General features: G+C 39.4%; 1 long non-coding RNA gene across 1 annotated transcript; it reads left to right on the forward strand.

Moving 5' to 3' along the window:
- The first annotated feature begins 716 nt into the window (after positions 1-716).
- Positions 717-21,218, forward strand: LOC138733363 (uncharacterized). Its single transcript, XR_011339406.1, has 3 exons — positions 717-862; positions 2,281-2,343; positions 21,089-21,218. It is a non-coding gene; the product is annotated as an uncharacterized lncRNA (long non-coding RNA).
- The last annotated feature ends 253 nt before the right edge of the window (positions 21,219-21,471 follow it).

Genomic DNA, 21,471 nt, shown 5'->3' on the forward strand with positions numbered 1-21,471 from the left:
GCACGCACAGCGCCCCCCGTAGCAGCCCGGGCCTGCTCCCCACGCTCAGCCGCGCCCCACGCCGCGCATCCCTCCCGGGGCCGGCGGCCGCTCCCCGCGTTGTGCTGCGCTCCCCAGCGCACGGCGCCCCCCTCCTTCCCCGCCCAGCGCCATTATATATATATATTTTTTTTTTTAAATTAATTTTTTTTTTTTTTAGTTTTTTTTCCCCTCCCAGACAGGCGCTGGCGAGGCGGCCGCTCCCGTCTCCCTCCGGTTCTCCTCAGATGCCCTTTGCTGCCGGGTTATTCTCTCCGCGTGCGGCTGCTCCCCCCGCGCCGCCGCGCTCGGCCCCGCTCGGCCCCCCCACTTCCTCACGCTCACACTCACGCTCACACTCACACTCACTCACGGGGGAAGGAGGAGGCGGGGGGGGCTGCGGATTATTGCCGACTCAGCATTCAGCGCTGCAGCAGCGGGCGGGGGGCGGGGGGGGGTGAGGAGGGGACCGGGGGGCGGGGGAGGAGGAGGAGAAGATGGGGGGTGGGGGGGGGTGGCAGGCAGCCAGCTGCCATCAGAATTAGCTCATTGTTCGATATAACCAGCGCTGGCAACCAAAATCCAGCCTGGGAGAGAGGGAGAGGGAGCGGGAGCGACTTTCCCCCAGCCACCCCCACCCCTTTTTTTTTTTTTCCTTTTTTTTTTTCCTCCAAGGCTGCACTTTGGGAGAGGTGCAGTCGTTCCTCCCCACACCCCCTACCCTGTCTCCACTCCCCCAACTATAAATTCCCCTCTGTAGCACGCTGCCCTTTTTTAATCCACGTTTGTGTTTCAGATCATGTAGAAAGGACAGAAAGTGAGCAGGGAGCGGGGGCTTTTGTCTGTAAGTATATACAATTCCAACCACAGCATTTTATTTTTTTTTAATTAATCCTCTGTCTCTCTCTCTCTCTCTCTCTCTCTCTCTCTCTCTGTTTCCTTCCATTTCCCTTTGTCCTCAGCTGGACTTGGCTGCAGCTTTTCCCCCTCTCTTTGCACATTTCCAAACAGCCTTTCTTAAAGATGAGAAAAACGTGCAGTTTATGTGTTTAACTCTTTGTCTTTATGCTTTAGGGCTGGATTTCTAGGATGGGGATTTTTCTGCACACATGCAAGGGGAGACTAAAGTGTTTTTCTAAAACCGTTTCCTTTTTTTTTTTTTAGCTTTTGCACTCCACAAACACAAGAAATGCATTTTTTTAACCAAACGCACCCAGCTTTTTTAGCATGCATGCAAGGCTCTGGGTCTGGGGTTTCATTGCTTTTCTTCTCCCTTGTAAAACGAATCTCCCCCTTCTCCGCCTTGACACTAGATTCCTCTCAGGCTGCTGGGTTTATTTTTAGAAATCAGTCATTCTTGCAACAGCCTTGTGCAATTTTGCATGTGCAGCAGTTAAATTTCGCGTGGTTCTTTTGAAAAAAAAACAGAAAAAACCCACACCAAACCGAAACCAACCTTATTTTGCTGAGCATTTAGAGATGTGCTTTCTTTCAAACATTTCTCTGTGTGTTTATAGATATGAGTTGGCAGTTTTAGATCCAATGTGTGTATGTAAACCTATGACTCATACCTAATTACATTTCATACATACACACTATAGGTAAGAAATATATAATCAGTAGAAGAGAACTTTAATCTTTGTCACTAAATGAAAACTGGAAAAGGAGGTGTGCTGAAAATTGAATCGATTGAGTGATAATTTAAAGTACCATTTAAATGAGGTGGGACCTGTTCTCTTTTTTTCTTCCTCTCCCTGTTTCAAATGAGGGGTGGGGGGTGGAATAGAGAGAAAACTGGAGGTTATGTAATGCAGTGCCATTTCCAAAAATACCTACTCTCTGGGCCATTACATAGTGAAAGCCTGAGACTTACACTTGTTTCTTGATTGCAATAACCCACACTTTGTAGTATTCCTGACCACCTTACAGTCAGTATAGGGTGACCTTTTTTTGTCCTCTTGACTGATTTTCAGGTGCATTAACCATTATGTATAGTTCTCTTCAGAGATGTAGTAAGTGCTAAGAATAGCGTAGGGTTCTGCAAATCCAGGTATCGGGGATTCCTTTGTCCTATATTTTAAGGCTGCAGACCACTGAAGTGAAAAAATGCATGATATCTGTGGTTAGAATAATTTGCATTACTTTAATCTTAACCACTGAAGCTTATACTTGGCTTACCCACTGTTATGCAAAAAATATTTATTAAATATTGTGACAGTTGTAATTCCTCTTTTTTCATTTTTTTTTTTAAATTGTTTTCAGATTGTTCTCCTTGTGCCACTTGAGAGAAACTGCAATCCCAAGACTTAACAGAATCTGAAAATGGTAAGAATTAGTTGCTTTGGCAAAGAATCCACGTTTTTTTGTATGAGTACAAACCTTCTTTCCAATCCCCAATACTTGTTTATAAATACGACCTTTACGAACCTTCTTGAGCCTATGGCAATTTGCCATATAGTGACTGATGTACTTTGAAAACCTCCGCATGTTGGATCTTTGATTTTCTTGCATTTTTTGAATAAAAATCTAAAATCCCTCTTTGTGCAGTAAGGCTTATTTAATTGAAACAAGAAGCACTTAGGTTACGATGAAAAATGCACATCATAACACATGGACGAATACATGCAGACAAAACAATATCCAATAATTTCAGCCCAGCCACCTTCCTCTCAAAAAGCAGAAATAGGTCACTGCACTTCGTAAAAGGGAAGCAGGTTTAATCTTAGTCTGTCAGGGAAGTATATAAGATGCCAACTAAATTTTGTTAGTGTTTGGTAATGTTTTCAGAAAGTTAGCATTGCTTTGTGATTCAAGTCTGTTCCAGAACAAATGGCCAGGCCTCAGCCTAACTGAGCTTTTGGGGACTTAGTAGAAATGTATTTGTTGAACAGTGTTCTACAACAATCCTTTTCCTTCAGTTCTAATTGTATTTATATTTTTACTGATTAAAGCCCATTTATTAAACTGCTGACAAATGCCTAACTTCAAGGATATGGTATTATATTTCTGAATTAAACTCTAAAGATGGTATTTATTATGTACAATAAATATGGCATATATATTGTATCTATAAAAATTATGTGAGCAGGACTGTCTCAGAATCATCAGGACACAGAAAATAGGGTTTTTACAGAAAAAGTACATGAAGTAGGCAAAACTAGTTTAGATGCTTTGTAGCCATATAGTATTCTTGATTGAAGATGCAGCTATCATTGAAGCATGTATGAATACATGTACTGACATAAATACGATTTGGTTTGGGTGCTTTGTGGTAATATGGTGATCAAAAATCTGTTAATTTGTATGGGCAATAGCTTGTCTGAAGTAGCATTGCACAGGGCGTAGCACAGAATGTTTCCTGAAGTGTGAGGTTCTCAGGGGCAAACTCTAGTGAAGATTGGGTCAAATCAATTTCATTAATTATATTCTCATATGGTTCTCTTTGGGGTTGTTTTTATTTGGGGGGAGGGATGATTAGAGGATGTTTAAGGTAAGCAAGTATGTAATCTATTATAAAGGAGGTTTTATTTTTCCATTTTGGCTTCTTGTTTTATATCATTCCTATCTGCAAAAATAAACTTGCAGATCCTGGAGTTTTAGTCTGTTCTGGAACCTACTTTCATCAAAGTGGTTTGCTCATCTGTGTGTAAATGAATAGTTGGGGGTGGGGAATTAAAAGGGAAATGATTCACTTAAACTGAGAATAGAAATGTTAAAATACATTTTGTTCACACAACTGTGGAATATTGGATAAGGCAACTGTTTTCCTACCAACACCAAGGTGACAATCAGCCCACATTTTTAGATATGCAGGCTGTTATGTGCAATATATGCCTATGTATGGAACAAAGGATTATTTTAAGTTTAGTTAGGCATAAAATAGCCACTGATTTTTGCCAGCAGATGGTTCTGTAAATCTAGCAAGGTTCCTATGGTAGTCAATGAAATCGGTTTTGTAAAACCAGTATCTGGGCTGGAACATAAAATGCAACTTAGAACTGCCCAAATGTGGGAAATAAAAGTCTAGTTACCCACCTGTCCAGTCCTATTGTTTGTTTTGTAGTATAACATAAATAAAAATCTAATTTGGCTGGGTTTTATTTGTTATGAAAAGCCATAATTACACTTTTTTTGTGAATGTTGATCAGAATCTCAGTTTTAAGAACTATTAGGTTTTGCCCCAGCTTGCAAGATTGCTTAAGATGTGATACTTGGCAGAATCTCTCCTCCTACCACAGCCTTTTTTTCCCTTGTTTCACTTTTGGCACAGTAACACCAAATGTAATTTAAAGTCAGACCACTGACATACTTTCCCTGCCGTAGTGGACACACTTGTCTTTGGCGTATTTCTTGTATGTATTTCAAGTGTCACCTAAGATGTTCTAATGTGCAGGAAAAATTCTTTACATATCAACACTTTCTATACTGAGGTACATGACGATTTTAAAAGTGCTTACTTTGTTTTTAATATGACAGCATCAGCCAAGGCTCTGTGCTGCTTTTACTGGCCAGTGAAAATCTAGCTGCCACATTTCACCAGGCTGAACTAAACTTTAAAATGGGGAAAAATGGCCTGCTCTTTCTTCTGCTAAACTGAAAGTTCATTAATTATTGTATTAACCTTACAGTAAATTTAAGAGTGACTAGAAACTTGTTAACTGAGAACAAATAATTCTTGGTTTAACTTCACTACCTTATTAGTTTTTTAATGTTCTTGTTCCATTAAATGTTTCTTGAATTACTTCCAAGTAAATGCAAATAACTTAGCACATTAGTTTTCAATGCTGCTTCTCCTTTTCCTAGACTAGGAATTAGGATTTCCTTCTACCTTGCAAATTAATCTTTCTTGCAGCTGTATAATAATAAAATTATCAATAATCTAAAGAGAAACAAAAAGCCAGAACAGTGTATTTCCTTCTTATAATTTTAACTCTTGGACTTGTTGAGCCATCTTACATGAGAACACCTGCCATTTGAGAGTCTGTGCTGTGTGTATAGTACATTTCCTTAAAGTTACCACCTGAAGGAAGAAAGAACCTCTTATATGTATAAGTGCAATGCATAAACTCCTCAGGTGATTTTGGTTGCTGTTTTTATTTGAAATGCTAGAATTTCTTTATACCACCTTCAGGGAAAGTGCTGTTCGTCACGAAATACAAATTTAAGTTTTAGTGCTAATTAAGAAAAAAAAAGGTAAGGAAGTCTTAATTACTGTTTTCTGTGACCTCAAAGAAGGCTTTTGGCAAAACCAGGAAAGGTGTAGGTTTTTTTAATGGTAAATGTTTGTTTTTAAAGAAAGAAATCAAACAGGCATTTTAGACACTTGACAGAATGTTCTGTTTGTTTTCTTCTAAAGCACTCAAGTGTGTCTTTCTCCCTTGCTTGCATTGCAGTTCATGTCTGGACTTCTGAGAGTTTTCAGTGCAGGTGCTAAAGAACTTGAACTAGCAACACTTTTATTTTGATACATCCTTAATGATTTAATTTTGACCTACCTGAAAATAAACTATCCTAGAGAAGCTTATTAGCCATAATTAGATGTTTTTCTTCTTAAGCACTAGTGGTGTGGAATTGCTAGACTAGCTGTTGAACGGTACAGCTCTGTCATCCCAAAGCAGAAAGGTCCCAGAAGGAGCTAGTTTGGGGTGAATCAATTTTGAGGTTATTCTATTCACATTCTCTGCAGTTTATTATCTTACTTGGGTGGGAGAGTGGGGAGAGAAAGTTGGGATGATGGCCTTTTGAAGAGAAAACAGTTGGGAAAGAAGCTTTTCCTCATTAAATCAGAGAGAAAGAAATAAGCTGTATTTGGTTGAAGAGAAAAAAATCATCAACCTATTTATTTCTTTGCAGTTCATAGGGAAATGTGTAACATCATTTAAGTTAGATGAAGATATTCTTGAGGCAAAACTTCTATTTTGATGTCATCCCAGTTTAGCCGTTAAAACCCTTTTTCCATTGAGTTATATGCATATATCTGTACACATCCTGTAATTTCCTGTTTCTATAAAATGATTTCACCTTAGCTGAAACAGCTGTTCATAACTTCAGGATTGTCAGCAGAGTATCCAGCAGCCTGGGATTGGTCTGGCAGAGGCAGGCATTATTTTGCTTTTATACGCTTGGAGGAATGAAAAAAATGAGATAGTAGGATGACACGTTATGTCCAGCCTAATACTAGGAACACACTGGACAATTGCAGCTCCTGGCGTGGCATGACAGAACCCGTACTTCTTTGTTGATTATTACAGAGTCTGTAACTGGAATCTTCTTTATGGTAGTTCAGAACTGCTTAGGAGCTGTAAGACTATACCAGATCCTCTTATGCTTATGTCTGGTCATGAGCAGAATTTGGTCAAGAGAAGTAATTAGGAGGGATAGCAGGTTTGGCCGTCTAAATACATATATGGTGCCTGAAGAAGACATTGGGTGCAGTTTGCTCAATGCCACTTGGTTCCTGAAAACTTAAGGGAAATTAAAGCCTTTCCAGCCTACAAAATAAATAAGCAGAAGCACAAACTCAGGTTTTGCAATGGTTCTGCCAAACCAGCTATTCAACTATGCAGAAAAAAACACTGTTACTTGATTATGGCTAAAAAAAGTTCAAGTGAGGTTTAAAAAAATGTAAATTTTGTCCACACCTACAGGTTTGGTTTCTGTGGTGTAGTTTGTATGAACATTGAAAGATAAAAGCTCTGTATATATGTGTTTCTACCAGACACAAACATGCATGCTCTAGGTGCTAAAATTTTTTAACTAGGCACAAGCATACTTTATCTGAACAGAACTATGTTGACACATGAAATTCGAGGTTTAAATAATACTTTGTCAAGGACAAATCTTTAATGAACTTCTTTTTCACAAAGGTTGAGATCTTGGAAAATCAGAATTAAGAATTAACATAGACCTTCTAATACTACAGTCGTGACATCATAGATTTTTAAGTCTTGGGGTCTAAAGCCTTCTCTAACAATTTTTTCACTTTTTTTTTTTTTAATCAGAATTCTGCTGCCCTACACCTGAGCTCTTGTGTGTATTACTAAAGAGAGGGTAGAGGGACTACAATTAATAGCCCTAGAACAACTTCATAAGCATCTTTCAGTTAATATCATTGACTAGGACAGGATATTTTAATAAAATATTTTTAAATATTTGTATTTTGTTTTTATTTCAAATACTTATTCACCTCATTTAACGATATTGGTTGAGGGTGCAGTCTGGAAAGGTGCAAAGATGTTCGTTTCAAATGTTTAATCCAGAATGATACTATGAATCATTGTGTGAGTGTAACTTGAAATTCAATTTAGGCTGCTGGTCTGGCAAATTCACTGTAGGACCACTGGATGAACCCATATGTAGATGTTCCTGGGACAATTCCTGGTGTTTGTTTATGTTAATACTGCAGTTTAAACAAAAAAATATCCAAAACCCACCCTGTGAACAGGCAATGTTTTCTCATCTTGCAGGAAGAAATGTTCCTGAATTAATTTTGTTAGCACTACCGTTATTGTCTGTCTACTGGAGTAGCATACCTGTGTGGGAGAAATTGAAAAAAAGTTAGAGGAAGTTTGTGTGTTTTCACTAGAGGTGGTATAAGCCTTGGCTTAATTTGTACGTTATCAGAAAGAATTCTTGAATTCTCACAGCACTGATACTTAGAAGGCATACGTTGGCATCACAGAGTTACTCCTAAAAGATTAAGTTAGAGAAGAATGAGTTTTCTTCCTTTGTTTTAACATGGCTTTAGCTGAAAAAAAATCTCCATCATGGAAGAGTATGATTTTACATAATTCTATTCCTGCTCGCAGAAGAAAATCCTGTGGAAGTGCTGATAAATGTCATCATCTTTTAAATCTCTAAGTAATTATATGATGCACTATGAACAAAGCCCATATGAAACATTACTTGGCAGGAAAAGTTCTTTTCCTGTGTGTACCCTCAGCAGATGAGTCCCAGAACCCACATACATTTTATTGCTTTCAGCCTACAGAACGTACATGATACAGTTTGTGGGTTTGTGTTTGAAGTAGCCGTTAAGTTACATTAAATGATACTAGATGCTGGTGGTACGGTGACTGCAGGTAAAGGTACCGTAGTGCTTCCAAGCACCTGTTATGATATCAACTGTGGCCACTACATCTCTTTTAAGGAGGTAAGTGCTGGCTGTACAATGTGGTTCTGCCTCCCATTTCCAAGAGCACTAGTGAGGCTTTAAATACGTGCCCGAAATACGCTGGTATGGCTGGAGTTTGGTCACGAGGGAAAGACTTTCGTGACTGGGCTCTTGGTGAATGACATCACTGTTGGATTTCTGATCATCTTTCTGGTATGTGTGAGAAATTAAAACAAAATTAAACAAACACACTAGTTTTCATCCAAAACAGTGTGTTAAGTTTTCTGCAAGCTACAGTGTCTGGGCCAGTAATTTAGAAAATCTAAAGGAAATTGAAAAATTAAATGATTTGGTATTGAGCTTGGTGCATGCATTCACTACACCCTCAAATTGCAAGGAGGAAATAGGGAGAGCACATGGAAAAAGCTTTATTCCGGGCTGTCTCTGTTCTTATTCTTCGGGATTCCCCTGTTAGCCGTTGTTCTTGCTGGTCTTTGCCTTAAGATCAAAACTCAAGGGAGCAGAAAGACTGGGCTAAATGGAACACGCTGCTTTTCTTCCTGCTTAGTTGGTCCATTAATTTGGCAGTGTTGTGTATGAAACTACAAAAAAACTTAACTGTTTAGCCTTTGGTCCTGAATTTTGTTGCCATGCTGTGTGTTCACTTGACTTTGTAACAAGAGACTTGCTCCTGCCTCTTGTTCTGCATTTACCATTAGGTGTAGATACAGATAGTTACTAATTACGTTCTTCACGACCTTACTGCACTTGAAGAGTAAATTACAAACTCATACCTAACTGACTGAAAACTCAAATAACATTTTAATTCTCAGGCTTGCTACTGTTGTTTTTCTCTGTGGGCATGTTAAGTAAAATAACAAAAGGTACCATTGTAGTGCAGAGACAAACCAAATGAAGTGTAAAAGGTGCTGGATTTCACTGGGGTTTGAACTTGGTTTTCGGGGGGACTCATTTGGATATTTCTCTTTCTGTAATTTTATACAGTTTCAGCATCCATGCACAGAAATTTGCTGGTGGAATAAAGTAGTTGGAGCTATTCCATTGGTTAATGGAACTTTCCATATAATACGCATTTTTTTCCTTTTTATTGTTCTGGAATAATCAGATTTCCTTTCAAGGACTATGATAGTCTGTTGATGAGTATCTTTGTTGAATTCATTAATTCAGTCAGAAGTTGGATGAGCATTTATGGCAGCATTCACAATGTACAACTTGATTTCTTTGTCTCTTTCTCTTCATATGCATGGTAAATATTAACAAAGTTTTGCTATTTTTTTTTTACAAATTAATGAAGTAAAAAAAAGCAGCATGAGAGCACTTGTAGCATATAAGTTATGTTCGTCCTGACTAGTGCAGAAAAGTGCAAATTGATCTCCCTGCCTAAAACTTTCATTACCCTCAGGTGGTGTGGGGAAGATTCCTCCCCAGAAAAAAAGGAAGTGTTTTCTGTAAGTAACCTTGTTTAATCATGTAAGCAAGAAGATAGCTAAAGTTTCTGTTTAGGGTTCTTACCAGCCGAATAATTTGGCAGGATTGTGCTGACTGTATCCTCAAGCTAGATAAGACTGTGTTTTCCCCCTCCTCTTACCATACTTGCTTAGTTTTGGAGGCCAGTAGACACATAAGAGACCTCTTGGTAAAATGTACCTGCTCCGAGTGCTTAGTGCATCCTTTCCTGCAGCAGGGGTCCCTGCAGCAGTAGAGCCCATTTGTCTTAAAAGAAGGTTTTAGCAAATTTTGCACAGTGAGTTATATAATTTTCTTATGTATATCATGGGATTTTATAAGTACATACATAAAAGCTGCAACCTTTATGGTGTAGATGAGGACAGAAGTGAATTCTTTGAAGAAACTGATAGAAATCAGCCAAAGTAGGAGACTACATGGAAGCAGACACATCGGTGTAGCCCAGAGAACTGAAATTTTATAAACAGTGGAAGAAACAATAGATGAAGATAGGTTTGTATGAGAAGTTTTGTACTTAAATTCTAGAAAAAACTACTTCCAAGGTCACTGCCTTATGTTGTGTAGGGAAGGAGCAGATGACATCCTATTCGGTGAAATTGAAGAAGTGATGAACAAGGACTGGAAAAAAACCCTAATGAATAAACTTGCTAATTCATGTGCAGCATGGAGACGGGGATGCAACGAAAAGCATACTTGTCTCATTTAGGCTTTTTCATCTCTATGTGGTTGTGAGTTTGAGTCATCAGATGAGGCGGAATAAAAAGCAGCAGTAATATCTTCCCCATGAAAAGGCAGAGCCAGCAAATGATGCTGATGCATAGAAGTCAAAGGCAAGTTCAGGTGTGCAGCTGTCCTGCCATGTTCTGCTGATACACTGCTATGTATTAATTCTTACAGAAAAGGCAGATAAAGGCTCACCAGAAAAGGTGAGACACCTGGAGCAGTCCCAGCCAGGAGAAGAATGACCGTGTAACTCTTCATCAGTTTTCTCAAACCATTTATCTACCTTCATTTGCTGTGTGAAATTAACCAAGTGAAATCACTGTAAATTTTTTTTGCCCCATTGATTCTGGAACGTTCATGGCCCTGATGTGGAAAGCAGGACTGATAAAAAAAAAACCAAAAAACCTGCTGTCCTTGCAGTATGCTGAAAATGTGAAGACAAGTTATTAGGGATAATGTCATTGTACCTTGACCAGAGGCTCAGAGTTGTGATCAGACCAAAAAACGGCGATCAAGTTCACAACACTGGCAGGCCTCACACCTGCTAAACAACACGTCCACTGTATTTTTAAATAATTAAGCTAAACTAATTCAGTTATATTTTAACTTGAGCAAGTTGTGGTTTCTGATGTTTCTATAGGGAAAGCTTCCTCATCTGACCCTGTTTCAGGGTCAGCCTATCACAGCAGCAGCATCCCATTTGATCACAAGTACAGCCTCTTAAATATAACAAATGTTCATCAAAACCGCACTGACTCTTCAAATAAGGAATAATGACGAGTACTCTTGACGTAGCCCTGTCATTGCCCTCTCCAGAAGATTCAGAAGACAAAGCTGATTGATAGTAGACTGCCACCCAACTAAACTCTTGAGAATCAGCAACCATTCAGCTGACAGTAGCTCTGTGTATTATATCCTGCATGCTAGGCTTGGAACAGTGGACATTAATATTATTGCTTTCACAACATTCCTCTTACACTGTTAAAAATAAACTACTGCAGATGGAAGCATTACTTTACCATTTGCACTGAAGTAAATGCATTGATCCTAGCACAAGCTTTCCTTCCAGTTTTGTTTAAAATTAATTAGATATTTTAACAGAATGATTTGTTTGGTGTTCAGGCACTGGTGCAGTAAGATTTTCTGTTTGTGCATCTGGATTGTGATAGTGGGCTGTTAGTTATAAAGAGAACTCTGCTGCAGTGGGAGGCAGTCGGGGGATCGAGAAGCACATGGCAGAATGTGCTGGGAAAAGTCACTACATCTCAAACCAGCTGGTAATTCAGAAACTTACAAAACCTGCAAAATTATAACTGTTTCAAGTTAGCAAGCATCTATGTTATAATATTTTGCAAAAGAAAGTGCATTAGGACTCAATTTAGTGAGAGAATCTGCCTGTCTCTTTTAGTGTTGCTGAGACCAGGCACAGACACACTGGCATCTATGCCTTTTCCTCTAGGAGCCTTAATACTAGTATTTGTGTCACCGAAACACAGAGCAGTGGTGGTGAAAAAAACAAACCCAAACTACTCTAAAGAAATATAGATACAATCCAGCCCCAGGAGACCACAGGTGGGTGGCCTCTCTCCTTTCTGGACTGGGCACTACAGGCACACGAGGCCCTCGGTCCCCGCACCTGCACGAGCAGTTCTAGTGTGGCAGAGGGGAGGAGCACGCACCTTTCTTTCCTTCTCTTCAACACGTACTTCTATCATTTTACTCCTCTGCTGCTGTTGACTGATGCAGTAAAGGTTTCCCTCTTTCCTTTATTTTTCTTTTTTTTTAAGCTGTCTTAGGTAGGCTAGTGCAGAATTACTAGAGATGGTCACCTTTCATTTGGAATTGGGAATTCCTAGAAAACTCATCATTCCCTTTTTCTTTTCATCCACCCCTTGCCCCCCAAGCCACATTAGTTTATACAATGAAGAAGATACCTGAAACTTCTTAAAAGATAGTTGCTGATGCACTCAGAGCAGTTGGTCTTCTTCATTAAACTTGTATTTTAGAGATCCAGACTGCAGTTGATTTTAGCTGCTCTAAGTCTTGAATTAAACTTGATGAACAGGAGTTCAGTTGTGGTCCACATGAGGAAAAAAAAACAAAACCCAAAGATAGAAAAAGTAACTCCAGAGGCTTTTTTGCTGGTTTCTTAGCAGGAGTGTGGTTATTTTACTAAGTTTAGCATGCCTTAAATCTAGATCCTCTTGATCACTGTATCTGAATGTTTGAAAGATTCTCTTAGTGAGTAGGAATGATGAGTGGGTAGCAAGAAATTAATTTTAGCATTTTGATGTGACTGATGCAGTTGATTTAGCCCAGCTCTGTTAAAATTATTTTATGTATCTGCTTTAAAGCTGGGTAAAAGTTTGTGCTCCCCTGCTGTTGCTCTTAAAAAAGGCCTGGCTTAAATGGAAGCACAGACATGAGAGTTTTGAAATGCTCATTAAAAGTCTTTGCAATAGGAGGAGAAAAAAAAAAAAAGAAGTTTCTCTGTCAGGCATAGGAGAAGATAAGAGTGTGCTCAAAAGAAAAGAAGAGTCTACTCTAGAAATCCTTCTGATTTGAAAAAAAAACCAGCAGTAAATAATTCCAGAGTCTGGATGCTGTCACAGGTGGTAACTATAGACTGGATATTTATTTTCTTTCACTTTTGGTTTTCCTGATTTTTAATCTTTTTTGTTATTATTTGTGTATTTTCAAGTGAATGGAGGCTAAAGAACTGAAAACATATTTTTCATAGGTAAAAAATCCTATTTCGAATAGCCTCAATGATTCAGGCAGATTCCTTGTTGTAGAGCAGTGTCTTAGACAGCGCTTCCAGGAAAGTGGGTTTCTTCCTCCCTGACTTCTCCAGGTGGGAGTGAATGGATTTGTGTAACACGTGTTCTGCAAGGAAGGCTTCCAAGGGTAGTAAATGCTGTCAGTCAGATGTTCAGGGGTGATCCACTCTGATAATTTATGGATGGAGTTTACTAGCTTGATTATTTCCCTTATGACTATCAAATACTGACGCTATCGATCTGAGTCAGCATGTGACTCATGCATTTTGTGGGTTTGCAGTAACTAGTTTTCAGTCCATCCATCAGTTCAGTAATTCTGTTCTGAATCCTGATACTTTGGTTATTTAAGCCAAGCCTGTGCTCACATAACAGTCGCACAGGAAATACTAAGCAAATAAAATATGATGTGTATCAATGGGAGCATTTATTTAGAAGTGTTTGCTTCATGTTAACAGCTGGAATGCTGTAAGCCTTACATCCCACTCTGTAATGGAGCCTTGATTTGCACTTTTTCTATGTATCACCCTGCAACATTAGTATCAGTTGTTTTGAGCCACTGTAATTGACTGAAAGTTCTTGCTGTGTTTTTCTAACAACCTAGTTATCAGTATATTTGAACATCTAAGTAGTTTCTGCATTTGGTAAAGTATGTAGTACATGGCAGGACGTCCTTTTCTTTCTGTTTGTTTTCCTTCTGGTGGATTGTAGTAAGTCCTGAGTGGACTTTTCTAAACCTGCATCTTTTTTTGCATTCCAGAATCTTCCTTCCCTTAGCCAGGATCCAAACCATGATTCCCTGGCTTTTCAGCTTTGCTCACAAGGCAGATACTCAAAGCATTTTGGCTGCCCATTCAGAATTTTGGTACAGTTTTAGTAGAATAGCTACTGCATGTGAATTAGGTCCATGTGATTATTGTTTTTGAAGAGTTATTAAGAAAATGTGACAATACTGATTTTTTTTTTCTCCACAGAAAGTAACTGTGAAAGATGGCTGGGGTGCTGCGTAGGATTTTTTATGTGTGTGGTAGTGGGATTTTATTTTGGTTTTTTAACCCCAGAGCATAGTTATGAGTATATTTTACAATTTACACCCTCTCCCTCCCGTATCATTCACAAAACCCACCCTCAAGCTGCAGTCCCATTAAGTTCTCATGAGTTTAAATAAAGGATCCTTTCTTTGTCATTCAACAGCAGGTGCTTATTTTATTCCTACTAAATTATTAATAGGAATGACAAGGCTTATAGGCTAACCTGAATACAGCTCAAACTCCATGGAAAACAGAGAAGCCCATATTTGTCATAGTGAGTAATATTGTTTTCTGATGCTTACTCCTTCTTGCTATAGGAATATATACACTTTTGTACATTTTGCTGGGTTAAGAACACATTTCCGGGGGGGGGGGCCCGAACTGGTATTGTTGTTTCTCACCATGAGTTTTCATACGAACAATATGACTACACAATAAAATCAAGGCATAGTTGCAGGATGAGTAATCAGTGATTATAAATAGCAACAGGGGAGTTCAGGGCTTACTTGGTGTCTTTCATTCAAGTGTCTCAAATATTCAATGTGAACATTAACTGGTGAATTCACAGAGTGCCCAATCCTGTGTACTAGTTATTCTGTCAGCCATGCCCAGAGATATTCATTGGCCTGTCTGAGATCATACAGAAGTCTAAAATACAAAATAAAACCTAATGCTTTAATTAGGTGAAAGCACCGTGGTTTGCACTGTGGAAAATCATGGGAGAGTGTGTCAGAGCAGGCACTGCCTTAGGCTCTGTGTCTTAAATTTCCCATGTCTGTTTCCTACTTTATAGCAAAGTTCAGGACTTTCCCTTAGAAAGGTAATTCAAGTAATCTGATAATTCCTCCAAGCTACACCAAGTCCAGCTGTAACAACTAATAGTCAACACGTCTCCACAGAAATCAAACATTCCTCACATTTCAATATAAATACAGTAGTAAGCAGGTGAGAAAAGCTGGTCCACCAGGAATTTAAGTGATAGGGCAAGTTTTGATTCCCAAAGTGCAAACAGTTTGAACGGTGGAATTTATAATGTTCAGCTCAAAACACTGGCAGTTTTATATTCAGGCATCGTGCAGAAGGAGTTTGGTTCACAAAACCCTGAAGGCTCAGGAGCCAGTCCCAGCAGGAAAATAAATTTAAAATCTTCAGCATTGGATGCAACTGGTACCTAACCATTTCAGTGTGTGATGGGAGCGAGATGAAGAAATGTCCTGATCTTCCTCCTAAAGTTGAGAAACTGAAGCACAGGAGTTTGCCAGCTCAAATTCACCATCACTAGGGTGTATTAGCCTGGCGTTCCACTGTAGTCAGTGGCTGGGTTTGGATCTTACCCATTTTCCATAGTAAAATTTTGATATAGTAGTCATAGACCAGTACCGTAACCATTAAATCCTGCTGTCAGCTATTTTATCACATGTCTTTTATAAAGTGTTGGAATTCCTGTAATGTATAAAATATAGGGTCCTAACACAGAATTATAGCTCTGTCAATGATCTTAGAAAGTAACAAATTCTAGTTCACAATTCGTTGTGAAAGGATTATCAGAAGTGTGTTGCCCTTGCCTCCTGCAGTCATTAGCAAAGGTAATAATCGTCATTAAACAGTCTTTCAGCAGTGACTTCTGGCAGAAGATAATGCGCATGTGGTCTGACAATATACTCAGGAAGTTTATTAGTATGGACATCCCCTTATACAGAATTTCTTGAAGAGATTTCAAAAAAAAAAATGCATCTTAGACTGTTTTTTTAGAAGCTTGTTGAATGCAGATTTCAATAAACAATATAGTTGGAATACCCTAGGGACATGTCTTGTCATAAGTACTCCAAAAAAATATGTGCTTAATGTAAAACACGGGTAGGTCTCTGGGCCAACTCAACTGACTTAGACTCTCAGTTTTAGCAGTGTAGTCTGTCACATGAACACCATTTGATTGCTTTTAATGAATCTCTCTTTGTTAGTAAGAAATTGTATGTATTTATGTCGCTACAGGTTTATCAACCAAGTTTAACGATTTGGGTAAGCCAGAAAATCTTTCCAACCAGCCGAGGGGATGGGGGATTTCCAAAGGTAAAGTTATTTGTGTAATTTCTTTCATCTAACAAATAGTTTACTGAGATGATAGTTTTCAGGCGTGGGAGGAGGGGAGGAGATGGGGGAAACAACAAACCACCCCGAACACTGAAAGTTCAATGGATTTTGTTTCATGACTACTTCAAGAGAGTAGCCAGCTCTCATGATTTCATCACGAGTCTCATGGTATTCTGTTTTTCTTAAGGCCTTGGCTCCTTGAGCCAGGCAGTTAACTGAGGATTTTAGCTTTCATATTAAAATGATGCTTTTAGCCTTCAGGCTTGCAGAAAACATAGACTCTTGCTGGCTACATATCAGAAAGTAAAGATACTAATTTTCAAGAGGTCTTATTTCTTAAGCCTGTCTTGTGATTTTACAAGCTTGATATCTGAGTTTTGAATGCTTCATTTTGGCAATTCTCTCTTAGCACTGCAGATAAGAAAGTCAATGATAACAGGTGAGGAGGATGGAGGTGGGGGCAGTGTTCTTTTTCGATGGTTAAGTTCTCTGCTTCTGCTCTACCTGCCTTGAGTAACAAGCATACAAAGCATGGCAGTTTTCCGTCTGAGTTTGACAAGAAGTACCCCAACGTAAAGCAGAAGTGGCTTGTCAGATAAGATTCATAAGATTTTGTTCTGTTACCATTGTTGGTTTCATAAATGTGAAACTGGATATGAAATTTCAGTAAAAAAAAATGTAACCATTACTCAGAACTACAGAATGTGCATGCTTTATTTTCATATTCTCTTTCATTACTGACTCAAAATCTAGCAAAAAAAAGAAAAAAAAATAGGTAAGTAATGGCGAGAGCAAATGGATAATTGTCTTGATTATGCTTCAGTTATTACCTAGGCTCCAGCTCCCTGTTAACAAAACTCTGCTGTTCCCTCTGGATAATACCATGTTTTCCACAGTTTTTCTTCGTAAAGGAAGTTCTAAAATTTAGAGCTGGGCTATTTGCAGTCTGCTATTTGCAGGCTAATGTGCCAGCGTGCTAGTCTTTAAATTGACATATGTGGCTGCAAAGCCATTCTTTACGTTTGAAATAGTTCAGAAGTCAATCTGAGAGACCAACAGCAATGCCAGGTTATGATAAGTGTGTTAGGTATGATCATACTTATAATAAATGAATTCATTAATTTTGTGAATCAGCTCTGTGTTAAATAGGTTATTTCCATTTAACATTTTATATTATAAGCTTTTAGTAAGCTGTCATTCCTCATTAAACTAAGTTGCTTCTGGAACACAGGAATGAGGCTATGAACTATGTGCAGCACAGTTTGTAACAATGCTGCACTATATTAGATTTATGAATATCTATGTTTTTATGCTGTACATAGCTTAAAAGAAGTTTATCAAAAGGCATAATTGTATCTCAACTAGTCAAAACTATTATATGATTTTCCTTTAAAGTGATTGGTTTTCTGCTTCTTAAATATGATGTATTTTTTCTAGCCTTTATGTAATTCTCCAGAAGACATTTGGCATACACTTACAAGGACCAGTTTTTTTTAGAACTAGCTACAAGTTTTGTTTCAAAATTGATCTTCAAAAGCAATTTGAATATTAGCTGCACACAACCTACCTTCCAGCAGAACATTAGCCTTTGCAGAAACTGGATGTATTTGGGATCTGTTTTTTTCATCTGTCTTATAAATTTAATCAGTGTAAAATGCTGAAGAAGACTGAAGAAAGTGCTCGTTTATTGAGCTCAACAGTTTTATGATCTCAATGCTAAACATCTTGAGCTACTGAAAGAAAAAGTAAAATTAACAGGGTTTTTGAAAATTTTATTTCAGATAAATGTGCTTTTCTTTTGTTTTCATGCAACCAACAAATATGAAAGGATACATTTCTTAAAGACAATTTATTTACAGACCTAGAAGGGTCATGTGGGACTTTTTATCTTGTGATTGTATGGCAGAATTTCAGGACTGAGATTGTTTTCACAGCTGAAAAGGAACTGCCCAACACAATGCTTTTGGAAATTTGCCCAGACCTTTGGTCTGTGTGGTGTGCCTGTTTGCATGTGTAAGTTTCTAGTTTTCTTCTCATATCCTGTAATGATACACAAGGAGCAAATCTAGTCAACAAAAAAGCAAAAACTATTATCATGAGGGTGGAATTTTCTAGAGTCCTGTGAGGAAACATGTTTGTGCAGTCACAAATATTCAAACGTTGTTTTTTTCATTCTGAAATTGTCTCTTGCAAAATCCCGAGTTTGGCTCTAGCAAAGGCAAGGTATGTCTCTACTCCCACTTCTCCCCCTGCCTTGCAGAGCCCTTCTGCATACGTACCAATTGCAGTCTGCTCAGTTTCTCCATTTCTGATGCCCTGAAGGGAGAGGGCAATGTTTGTTCCTAGGAAAGAGTTTTACTCTGTGTTCTGAAAACTGCTCCTGGCTGATGCAGAACCCCGGGGGTGTTGGGGGTCTGTGTTAATCTATCCAAAACCAGAATTTATTCTGTAAACTGTGATAAAGACAGTGGTAGAGCCATGGAGTGGCTTCATTCCCAGCACAAGCAAATGTGTCAAATGTGGACATTGCAGTGAGAATTACTGCTTTGAAGAGCCAGGAAAGGAAAATTACGGAAAATTGTGCTTTATTGGTAGTTGTGAGACTGCTGTGTATTTAATTCCTAATTCAGAAATTCACAGCTCTCACTTCAGAAAAACTGAACTTGGAGAAGGTAACTTCAATGTCTTAAACTGTGAGCCATCTTCTTATATGACAAATGTATCCTAAGCAATGAAAGCAATAAAACACATGACACTAAGCTGGGTGGAAGCTGGATCTGCTGGAGGGTCCGGAGGCTCCAGAGGGATCTGAACAGGCTGGATCCATGGGCTGAGACCAACGGGATGAGGGTTAACAAGGCCAAATGCCGGGTCCTGCACTTGGGGCACAACAACCCTGAGCAGCTACAGACTAGGAGAAGTCTGTCTAGAAAGCTGCCTGGAGGAGAGGGACCTGGGCGTGTTGGTTGACAGCGACTGAACATGAGCCAGCAGTGTGCCCAGGTGGCCAAGAAGGCCAATGGCATCTTGGCTTGGATCAGACACGGCGTGGCCAGCAGGGCCAGGGAGGTTCTTCTCCCTCTGGACTCGGCACTGGGGAGACCGCTCCTCGAATCCCGTGTTCAGTTCTGGGCCCCTCACCACAAGAAGGATGTTGAGGCTCTGGAGAGAGTCCAGAGAAGAGCAACAAAGCTGGTGAGGGGGCTGGAGAACAGGCCTTATGAGGAACGGCTGAGAGAGCTGGGGCTGTTTAGCCTGGAGAAGAGGAGGCTGAGGGGAGACCTCATTGCTCTCCACAACTCCCTGAAAGGAGGTTGTGGAGAGGAGGGAGCTGGGCTCTTCTCCCAAGGGACAGGGGACAGGACAAGAGGGAGTGGCCTCAAGCTCCGCCAGGGGAGGTTTAGGCTGGACATTAGGAAAAAATTCTTCACAGAAAGGGTCATTGTGCACTGGAACAGGCTGCCCAGGGAGGGGCACCTTCCCTGGAGGTGTTTAAGGGACGGGTGGACGAGGTGCTGAGAGACATGGTTTAGTGTTTGATAGGAATGGTTGGACTCAATGATCCTGTGAGTCTTTTCCAACCTGGTGATTCTATGAGTCTATGATTTATAATTTTGATCTCTTAAATACAAAACCCACAGAGTTTTTCCATAACTTACAAAATAGTATTAGCTAAACAAATTCTTCTTGTTTAAGATCCCATGGTGGCATAGTATCAGCAAATTACTTCAAGCATGTGGTTAGCCTTTAGGCTTCCTTCTGAGGCCTGAGCTGGAAAATGTATTTATACGCCTTGCTGAATGAACATAGACTTCAGACAGTGAACGGTTAAGTATGGTTAATGAAAACTCGTATGAAGCATCTGGCTGATATGACATAACTATCTCTAGAGTGTCTTTAGCAAGCTGTTTTCAATGAAATAGGGAAATTACTTATTAGTGTATACTAAGTGCTTAAGCTGAAAGGTGTTAAGGATGAGAGGTCTAAGCTGTGAAAAGTTCTCTTAATAACAAGATGCTCTTCCCTAACTACGACATACTTTTATATTGAAGGCCAAGTGGAACCATAAAATGGAGCTTCCGGGTTAAGAAAAGCAAGCAAATTAATTTGTTGGTAGATAATGCCATTACTGTTAGTTTTTTGCTTACCCAAGTTGGTATTGAGTTACAATTCCAAAGGAGCTCAGTGCTATCTGACAATTTGTGGCATTGAGATTTGTATTCATGATACGGAGACACGGTTTGTGCCTTTTCTGTCCCTCACCTGTGCAAAATAGGCAATTGCTCATTTTCAGCCGTATTTATATGGCAGAACTACGGCAAACACAGTACCTGCAGGTGAAGTTTTAGACCTTAGCTGTCCCGGCTACTATGTAGGGCACGGAACTGGCTTGTTTTTGGCATGAGTGAGAAAAATATATTTGAGGAACAGTGTAAGGTTATTCAGCTGGTGGTGAGCTGCAGAAAGGTTTATCACCTTGCAGCTTCTTCTCCTGTAACTTTGATGGGATGGTTGGTGTCTCCCCCACTGCAATAAATGTCTAAATTCCCCGGTTCAGAAGTGGGAGACAGTTGTTGACTCAACTCTTGTATTTTGGCTGCTGGGACACACTTTTTTTTTCCCCCAAAACTGAAGCATCTTCTTCTGATGCCACAAGGCTTGCAGGGCTCTTAAGCAATCCTTTGCTCTCTGTGACATTAGTATTTGTAGTTGATTCAGCTGTTTTGTAGATGTTTACTTCTGAACCAAACTTAGGGAAGTATGGAAACCTCAGGATAAGGAAAAGGAGAACCCCACTGAATGGGCCTCACGGAGCACAGCTAACGCCACGTTTTGCCTCTCTGCAGGGAAGTCTCCCCATCTCGAAAGAAGTAAATCGCAAGAAGAAAAATGAAGTGGATGGGGCATGCCTGGGTCCAGGGGACGGCTATGGACACCATTTCACCAGAATTGATTACCTCTTCTCTTTTTAATCATGATTTCTCCATTTGTATTACATATGGTGTATGGGTTTGATGAGGTCATGGTGTCACATATCGGGAATTGTTTCTGTGTAAATCATCAAGTGTAAGAAGAAACTATGGGACTCTGAGCCTTGCTTTAGGGAATAACAGTGGACAAACGTGTACCATAAAAAATAGTTTTTAACATTCTGATTCAAGCGAAAGCTCTCAGAATTTCACACTGTGAATCCATGTTTACAAACATTACAGGTGGGCCCTCAGGCCTG

The sequence above is a fragment of the Phaenicophaeus curvirostris genome, chromosome Z (genome assembly GCF_032191515.1).
Source record: "Phaenicophaeus curvirostris isolate KB17595 chromosome Z, BPBGC_Pcur_1.0, whole genome shotgun sequence".
NCBI lineage: Eukaryota > Metazoa > Chordata > Aves > Cuculiformes > Cuculidae > Phaenicophaeus > Phaenicophaeus curvirostris.